The following is a 7,287-nucleotide window of genomic DNA, read 5'->3' as shown; positions in this document are numbered from 1 at the left end:
CTGGTGGTCACGGATTGCAGCCACAGCCGCAGATTCCCCTTTTCTGTTGGCTTGGGAAATGACTAGAAGTTAGACTTTAGGAAGAACTTCCCTGCATTGCTCTATCTCTTGCTTTTAACAGAAATAGAAAGCTTGTTTAATGAAAAGCACGAGGCTTAACCCTTGGGCAACGTAGTGAATGCATAACCTAGGTCCCTGACGTCGGAGACTTCAGCTTAGTGGCCCGTTGCTGGATAATTCTATACAGAAAAGCTTTGGGAGCTGCAGTTCTGCTGTGAACTGAGTGGGATGCAGGTCTTGAAGTTGCTTGAAAGCCAGTATAGATTAAAGCAGCTAGGAGAGTACAGACAGGAGACTGCCTCCCTGGTTTAAATCTGACCTCTGCCCACTTCATACCTGTGTGACCAGTGAGTGCTAAGTCGCTTCATTCGTGTCCGACTCTTTGCGACCTGCTGGACTGTAGCCCTCCAGGTTCCTTTGTCCATGGGATTCTCCAGGCAAGAATACTGGAGGGGTTGCCATTCCCTTCTCTAGGGGATCTTTCCCACCCAGGGATTGAAGCTGGTCTCCTGCATTGCAAGCGAATTCTTTACCGTTGAGCCAGCCAGGAAGCCCAGTGTGACCAGTCGGCAAGTTAATTAACCTCTCTGTGCCTTCTCTGTAAAATGGGGTAGAAAAGTTTCTACTTCACAGGGTTGTTGTAAGGATAAAATGAGTTAATCTGTAAAGTTTTTTCTCGGATAGGCCCTGGATCCTGTTAAGTCTCCAAGAAATACTGTTAATACATTTTAAAATAAAATTTTACTTTGGTAGTATATTTCAAAGTAATACAAATTGTGAAAGTTCTTTCATATTTTGTATATGCTTCAGAAAATGTCAAATATGCATGCTAGAGAATATCATTTTTATGGGTAAGCTAGTGGCCACCTTGGTACTTTGTGAATAGTGGAGATAAGACACATATATAAATACTTAGGACAATGACAAATGTTAAAGAGTGGCAGAGTTGCATGGGAGAGTATTTATAACTAGAGTTGGGGGCAATCAAGGAAGTCTTCATGGAGGAAGTGGTGTTTGCACAGGACCTGGAAAAATAGGGTAGAGGAGATGGGATCTGACTGGCTATCTGACAGGGCATTTTTCTGGATGAGAGACGTTCTCCTGCATTCAGTTAATTCTAAGCAGCCATTTATAGAGGACCTGCTACATATATGCCGGGGAATGCTGTTAGACATCCTATTATGAACAGGAAGGTCACCCACAACGCAGAATCATACAGTCCAAAATGGCAGGGATGCTAAATCTGAGACGCAGTCATGAAGCCACACTGGAAGAATCCATCTGAGGCAAAGGGAATTGTGTTGGTTGTTGACCTTTGCCCTGAACCTGCTGCACTGACAGTGAGGCCCTTCCTCACACACTCAATGCAGTTATATACCTAGAGAGCTGCAGCCTTATCAACCAGTGTCCTTAGCACATTCTGGCATAGAAGGGCACCTGCTCCAACTCCCAGCAAAGCTGGTATCCCTGCTCTATCTTTTGAGTCCAGGAAACAGACTCAGCCTAGCAGAACAGAAAATATTAAGGTCTCCCAGAAATCTGTCCTTCTCCAGGTCCTGGGAGGTGGTAAAAGAGAATTGGGCACACCAGGTAAGAGATGATTTTCATGTTTAAGTCATAAACATGACTTAAGCTCCCACCCCATCTAGTGCTTTCTGCTTTACACAGAAAGCAGTGTGATTTCTCTTTACAAAGCAGTGATTTAATGTTTTGCACAAATCATATATACTTTATACAATGTTAGCAGATTTGAAAACATATACTCAAAAGAGAGCAAGAAATCACCCCTTGGAATAACCACAGTAAACATGTAGTAAGCATTCTTCCAGACAATGCAGGAGGTGTATTTATTTGGTCTGTTGAAGAAGGGTGCAAGACGAAACTAACCTTATTCTTTTTTAAATACATGAGTCTACCCAACTAGAACATGAGTTACATGACAGGAAGCAGCTTGCCTTTGTTCCCTGATATGTCCCCAGAGCCAGATAAGAGCCTGGCATAGAAAAGGTCCTCAATAAATATTTGTTGAATAAATTATTACTATGCAAATATTATCCATGGTACAATCAATTTTTTTTAAGGTTTACATTTTCTTATTTATTTGGCTGTATCAGGTCTTAGTTGCAGTACATTGGATCTTTGTTATGTCATGTGGGAGCTTTTCCTTGTGGCACACCAACTTTCTAAGTTGTGGTGCCCAGGCTCCAGACTGCACAGGCTCAGTACTTGTGGCCCAAGGACTTGGTTGCCCGGTAGCATGTGAGATCTTAGTTCCCTGATCAGGGATTGAACCCATGTCCCCTACTTCACAAGGTAGATTCTCAACCACTTTACCACCAGGCAAGTCCCGCAACCAATTTTTATATTTGATACATTTTATTTCATGGAGAGTTAAGTGTGTATTTTCATGGAGTTTTAACTGCCTGCCCTTCACTTGTGTTGTCTGCCTTGACTGTATTTTCTTCCCTTCCTCAGCTTCCCCAGCATTGTGTAAAATCCCTGGAACATCCTGTCTCAGGGAGGTTGTTCCCTCCTGCTTCAACCTGGAATGATTCTCTTTAAGCTCCAGGGGCCTGGGCATACAATTCCATCCTGAAATTCCCCATCTGAATTCCATGCCTTCCTTTCTCTGGGGTTACTTTCTTGTTTGGATAGAGAACAAGCTCCAGAAACATTCTAAGAAAGTGTTTGGAGAGCGAAAGCATCCCTGGGTTTTCCTGGGGAAGAGAGCTGACCTTTGCTTGTCCCTGGAACTCAGCCCAGGACCCTTCTTCACCGTTCTGTCTGCTCCCTTCCTGGTCCTTCCACTCGCCGTGCCCTTCTGTACCTCAGGCCTTTGCCCTTGCTCTTCTTTCTGAATGCTCTTCCTCAGGCTCATTGCAGGGGTACCCTTCTCATCCTTCAGTCCTCAGTCTACATGTTCCCCTCTTAAAAAGCCCTTCGCAGACCACTCTACCTAACAGAGACCTTTCCCTCTACCCCGTCTCTCTCTGTCACCTCCCTCCATTGACTTCCTTTGTAGAATGTATTCTAACTGCAAGTGCATTGTCAGTCTGGGTCTTGCTGGCTCATTGGATGTCGCCCACTCTAGAATATCAGCTCCATGTCTCTCCTGCTCACTCCTGTATCCCCCTTGCTGGGTATGGGGTCAGATAAGTAGCAGATACTTAGTAACTGTTTGCCAAATGGATGGATGAACACTGCTGTTCTGTGACCTGTTGGATAAACTTTCTGTAGAATGAGGATGATAGTGGTAGCCACCACATAGTGTGTAGTAAGAGTTAGATGAAGTAAGGAATACATTTAAAGAAATGGTGTTATGCCCAGAGTCCGAGTCCCCAAAACTGAGAGAATAAGACATCCACAGCAATGCAAAAGCATAAAGGGGTTTATTGCTAATTCGAGTTAGGGCCCAGGTTTTATCCAGCACAGTGGAATCCGACAAGAGCCCCGAGCTCTGAATCACATATACTTTTATGCAACGGTTCTTTGTTTCTGTAACAGCATAGCTGATTGGTTAAACTGTATGCGCGCACGGGACTTTTAAACCTCGCATCCCTATCTGGATTGGCTCGGGTCTGGCGCAGGCGGGGGGCTACGGGGATTTTTCTGATTGGTCTAGCTACACTGCCTGCGGGAGTTCCCAGTGCCTCAGCTTTCCTAGAGACTAAACCAGCCTGCCCCTTAGAGCCTGTCCTGGCTCCAGTTTGGTCCTAACAAAGGTTATCTGCACATAGTAAGACTCAACAATTATTCTTTTCTTTCTTTGTTTCTGAGTTCTTGGCTTAACTCTGACCCTGCTTGGGCAAACTTGAGCTAATCACAGAAGCTCTTGGGCTGTCAGGGTTTATTGAGTGCCTACATACTGTTCTAGTGCTGGAAATATGGTGATAAGCAAAATATAAATCCCTGCTGTCTTGGGACTTACATTCCAAGATGTCTGATGGTCTAAACACTTTCTCTGATATCCTGTGTCACTTAGGCACTGGAATTACCTGGCTAGGTTTTGCCTGGAGGAGGGGATGAGAACTGGCTTTCCGTGATGGTTTGGCAGATCTCCTCCAACTGTGAGTTTGCTAGCTACGGCGTAGGATCTGAAGTTATCCCCTCTGAAAGCACTTTAGAACTGGAGGAGTTGGCTGACTGCCAGCAGAGCCTTCTGCCCAGAGGGCCTTGAGAGGGGCTGGGGGGAGGGGAGCAGCACAGGTGGCGAAAACATCCACGGGCCCCACCTGCCTGGGGACAGCGTTTCTTCTGATTTGCAAACCTTTTTCTATCCTTCCAAAAATGAGTGCTGTCCCAGTTCACCATAGGTGATAAAAACTGATAGCTCCACATTCTCACTCATTCTTGCTAGGCCTTCAGTTTTAGCTCAGTGCCCTGATCCAGAGCCTAACACTTAACTTGTGGCCAGGAGGTGACTTCAGCTCTGGGGAAAAGCAAGCCCATTGTGTTTGCTTGGATCAATTGATAAGAGAAATTACTGAGGATGTTCTTCTTTGACATTTGCCATGGGCAAAGTTTCATAAAAGTGGGGTGCGTGGGTGGATGTGAAATAACAGTTTGTCCCAGGAGACTGATTATGGGGCCATAATCCGAATCCCAGGTCTGGAATGCAATTTAATACGTGACTTTGAATATAATGTAGATTGAGTTCATAAGCTACTCAGCAAATTAATCAATCAGTAATTCCAAAGTGTTTTTGACAATAAACACAAAACATGTGGCTTTTATAAGTAATATGGTAAATAGTGAAACCTCCAGTGGACAGAACAAAAGAGGTTGGGTTTATTTGTTGAGGAAGAGTCCCTGCAGGACCCCCCGGGACAAGTGTGGTAGTGCCTGGTCCTTGATCTGACAGATGTGGAAAGCCTCGGGCAGAGGACTCTCATGCTACAAAACAGTCCTAAGGGAGTCTGGCTGAGAGGACTAGAGGAGAGGCATAGGATAGATCTGAAATATCACTCTGAGACAGTCGTTCTTGTTGAATTTGTGTCAGGGCTTCCCAAGTGGCTCAACGGGTAAAGAATCTGCCTGCAATGCAGGAGGCACAGGAGATGGGGGTTCGATCCCTGGGTCAGGAGGATCCCCTGGAGAGGGGCCACCTACTTCAGTATTCTTGCCCGGAGAATCCCATGGACAGCGCTACATTCCTGGCAGGCTACAGTTCATAGGGTCTCAAAGAGTCAGACACAACTGAGCGACTGAGCATGCCTGCAACAATAGCCCTTAAAGGCTACTCCTGATATAGTAGAAACATGTAAACTGTGGACTTGGATACGTTTTCAAAGAATAATTTAAAAAATTTAAAAAAAAAGCTAATGTCAAAATTCTTATACAAATATATGCTGAGTATGTGTTAAAAATAGAATTGGACATAACTTCGTTACTAAATGGCAGCAGCAGTTGCTTTACAATGTCATGTTAGTTTCTGCTATATAGCAAAGTGAATCAGCTATATATATATATCCCCTCTTTTTTGGATTTTCTTCCAATTTAGGTCACCACAGAGCACTGAGTAGAGTTCCCTGTATTATACAGTAGGTTTTCGTTAGTTATCTATTTTATACATAATATCTATAGTGTATGTGTCAATCCGAACCTCCCAGTTCCTTCCACCTTGCCCTTCCCCTTTTGCTGTCCATACATTTGTTCTTTACATCTCTGTCTCTACTTCTGCTTTGCAAATAAAATCATCTATACAAAAAAAAAAAAAAAGTGACAATCACATGAGCAGTGATTTTCTAGCAGGGAATTCAGGCTCATTTCTTGTAAAAATGGTGCAGCTGGGTGGCCCACTGTTCACCATTGAATGAAGCCCCACTGTACGCCATCACTGTTCTAGGGGCTGATGAGACAACAGCGAGCAAAGCAAGCAGAAATCTCTGTCATCTTGTATTCTATTGTGTCGAGGCCGATGATAAGTGAAATAAGGTAATGATGTGTTAGTTGGTGATAGGTGGTATGGAGAAAAATAAAGCAAGGAAGAAGGAGGGGAAGTGTAGTGGCCAGCCCCAAAGGCCCCCCTAAGAATTCCCTCAGGTATTCATACCCTTGTGTGGTTCCCTCCACAATGTACCACATTGTACCGGAGTTAGTCTGTGTGACCAATAGGATACGGTAAAAGTGATGGAATGTCACGTGTGAGATTAGATTTTAGAAGATAGTGGCTTCCTTCTTGGGCTCGCTTTCTGGTCTTTCCCTCTAGGGGAAGCTTGTTTCCATACTTTGGGGATAGGCAGCCTATGATGAGGTCCACATGTAAGGAGCTGAGGTACCCCATCAGAAGCTGGGGAGGAAAGGGGCTTGCCAACTGACCACAACCTCATGAGAGACTCTGAACCAGAGCTTGGAGGAAGCCTTGTCTTCAGTGTTCTGGAGCTGAGGATGTATTTTCTGCGTGGCTCCCATCACTAGGCCCTGTGCTAAGTGCTTTGTTAGCACTTACAGTTTTCACACCTAATTCTCCTAACAGCCTTATGTGGTACGCTATTATTACATCCATTTTACAGATCGAGGCTCAGACGCTAATTCATTAGTGCACAGATCCTTCAGCTAGGACATGTCTGAGCTGGGACTCACACTTGGGCCTCTAAGCTGCCATGATATTCCTCCCCTTCTTTGCTCTTTTCAAATAAGGCTTGTGATGTAACACTGATGCACTTTTCCCTTCCTTGTCCTCCAGGTCACTCCTAAATATTGACATTTATTGAGCTCTGTGATCCCCAGGCCATACTTTTCCCTCTACTTCACCTCTGGAATATCAAAGGGCAGCTTCAATATTCACAAGGATGATAGTCTGTCCCACTCCAGGTTCATGGTTCTGGAATCTTGTAAGAGCATTTAACTGGAGATGTACCCTCTTGACAAAGTTTAAGTACATGATGGTGGTGGTTTAGTTGCTAAGTTGTGTCTGACTCTTGGGACTCCATGGACTGTAGTCTGCAAGGTTCCTCTGTCCCTGGGATTTTCTAGGTGAGTGCGTTGCCGTTGCCTTCTCCAGAGGATTTTCCCAACCCAGGGATCGAACCCAGGTCTCCTGAAGTGCAGGCGGATTCTTTACCAACTGAGCTACCAGGGAAGTGCAGGATACAATATTGTTAATTACAATCACAGCAGGTCTTGGGAACTTGGTGATCTTGCGTAGCTGGCACTATATACCTGTTGAATAGTGACTCCCCAGTTCCTCCTTACAGGTCAGGTTCGTCTCTGGCCTGCTTTGTCCCC

The sequence above is a fragment of the Budorcas taxicolor genome, chromosome 8, assembly GCF_023091745.1.
Source record: "Budorcas taxicolor isolate Tak-1 chromosome 8, Takin1.1, whole genome shotgun sequence".
Classification (NCBI taxonomy): Eukaryota; Metazoa; Chordata; class Mammalia; order Artiodactyla; family Bovidae; genus Budorcas; species Budorcas taxicolor.
The sequence above is the reverse complement of the archived record's forward strand: the minus strand, read 5'-3'. Positions refer to the sequence as shown.